This window comes from Carlito syrichta, unplaced genomic scaffold (genome assembly GCF_000164805.1).
Source record: "Carlito syrichta isolate Samal-C Ts95f unplaced genomic scaffold, Tarsius_syrichta-2.0.1 Scaffold137525, whole genome shotgun sequence".
Taxonomy (NCBI): Eukaryota; Metazoa; Chordata; class Mammalia; order Primates; family Tarsiidae; genus Carlito; species Carlito syrichta.
This window is the reverse complement of record NW_007081621.1, coordinates 11,701-14,337: the sequence shown is the minus strand read 5'-3', so window position 1 is coordinate 14,337 and position 2,637 is coordinate 11,701.

Sequence of the window (2,637 nt, the reverse complement as noted above, 5' to 3'; positions counted from 1 at the left end):
TTATATGGAAGCATAAATGAGCATAATAACCTAAAGAATCCTTAGAAAACTAAATAAAGTGGGAGGTATCACCCTTCCAGTGTTTAAACTTTACTATAAGGCTACAATAATCAAAGCAGGCTGGGCGTGGTGGCTCAAGCCTGTAATCTCAGCACTTTGGAAGGTTGAGATGAGAGGTTTGCCTAAGTCCAGGGGTTCAAGACCAGCCTGGGCAACTTGGTGAGACCTTGTCTCTACAGTAAATCAAAAAATTAGCCAGGCATGGTAGTGCATGCCTGTAGTTCTTGGAAGGCTGAGGCAGAAGGATTGCCTCAGCCCAGCAGGTAAACAATAAAGCGGCCATGAGTGTGCCACTGCACTCCAACCTGGGCAACAGAGTGAGACTCCAACTCAAAATAAAAATAAAAACAGCCTGGTATTGGCACAAGAAGAGGCATATGGACCAATAGAAAAGGATAGAGATTCCAGAAGCAAAGCCTCAATTTCTCAACCAACTCATTGTTGACAAATCCTCCACCAACAACCATTGGGGAGAGGGGAACCTATTCAGTAAATGGTGCTGGGAAAACTGGCTGATCACATTCAGAAGATTGAAACAGGACCTCTACCTATCGTTATTCACAAAAATCAACACTAAATTGATCAAAGCCCTAGACATAAAACCTCAAACCACAAGAATAGTAGAAAATGCAGGAGACACCCTTAAAAAATTGGATTAGGCCACCAATTCCCGATCAAAACCCCAGGTGTCCATGCCATAAGTGATAAGATAGACAAGTGGGACCTGATTAAACAGAGTAGCTTTTGCAAAACCAAATAAACCATCAGGAAAGTGGGGAGACCACCCCATTATGGGGAAAAATATTTACAAACTATATATCTGGCAGAAGCCTAAAATCCAAAATCTACAAGGAAGTCAAATGTGCCAAAAGGAAAAACAAACAGCTCTAATAAAAAAAAAGGGCAAAAGACATGAATAGACACTTCTCAAAAGAAGATATATGGGCAGTCAACAGAAATATGAAAAAGTGCTTAGCCTCACTAATCATCAGAGAAATGCAAATCAAAACCACATTGTGATAGCACCTAACCCCAGTTAGAATGGCCTTCACCAATACAACAAAACAACAGATGCTGGTAAGAATGCAGAGAAAAGGGAATGCTTCTATGCTGCTGGTGGGAATGCAAACTAGTTCAACCTCTATGGAAAACAGTGTGGGGATTTCTGAAAGAACTATAAATTAACCTTCCCTATGACCCAGCAATCACCCTACTGGGAATACACCCGTAGGAACTCAAAGTATTCTATAAAAAAGATAACTGGGGCTGGCTCCACCAGGTGAGTGGCCCGAGGTCCCTGTATGCTGGCCCCCACCGCCAGCCCTGCCCTGCCCTGGCGCATATTTCCATTTTATTTTATTTTATTTTATTTATTTACTTTTTATTAATCAGTATTTTTTATTATGGTTTTGTGGGGTACAGTTAAGGGTTAGGTGTACAATTACATTTCATTCAGGCACCCTGTTGATAAGAGGTGTTTTCCCATCCCCAGACATATATTTGCTACTGTTAATCCCATCCCCCTCCCCCCCATAGTTTCCCAGTACCGTCATTCATTTTCTTATAGTATTACATTGGATGTTCAAGGTCCATTATATGAGTGAGAACATGTGATATTTGGATCTTTGTTTCTGTGAGAGGTCGCTCAGTATTATAGGCTCTAGTTCCATCCAGGTTGCTGCAAAATTCATGATTTTGTTCTTTTTTATGGCTGCATAGTATTCCATCATGTAGATGTACCACATTTTTTTAATCCAGTCCTCTTTTGATGGGCAGCATGGTTGTTTCCAGGTTCTTGCTATTGTGAACAACGCTGCGATAAACATACGTGTGCAGGTATCTTTTTTATAGAGTGATTTGTGTTCTTCAGGGTATATTCCCAGTAGGGGGATTGCAGGGTCATATGGAAGGTCAATTTTTAGAGCTTTTAGGAATCGCCACACTGCTTTCCACAGAGGTGGCACTAGTTTACACTCCCACCAATAGTGTAGAAGTGTTCCCTTTTCACCACACCCTCTTCAGCAGCTGTTATTTTTTGACTTGTTGATAATTGTCATTCTGACTGGAGTTAGGTGGTATCTCAGTGTGGATTTGATTTGCATCTCCCTGATGATTAGTGAGGTTGAGCATTTCTTCATGTGTTTGTTGGCTGCTCGGATGTCTTCCTTTGTGAAGTGTCTGTTCATATCTTTTGCCCATTTTATAATGTGGTTGTTTGTTTTCTTCTTTTCAGTACGTTTCAGTTCCTTGTAGATCCAGGACGTTAAGCCTTTGTCAGACCTAGAGTTGGCAAATACTTTTTCCCAGTCTGTAGGCTGTCTCCCTGCTCTCTTGATGGTATTTCCATTTTAAACCACCGCCCGCGCCCCTCAGCCGCAGCCAGCTCAGCTGCCCGCGCCTCCGGCCCGGGAAATGGCGGAGGCTGCGGAACCGCGGAACTGTGTAGAGGGGGCCAGAGGATGCGAATGGGCCCCGCGCCGTAGACAATGAAGCCGCGGGCGCCGCCACCCGCCCTGGGCCCAGCGCACCGAGGCCGCACCTGCCGGCGAGGGCGCCCCAGCGCCTGACCGCCGCCCC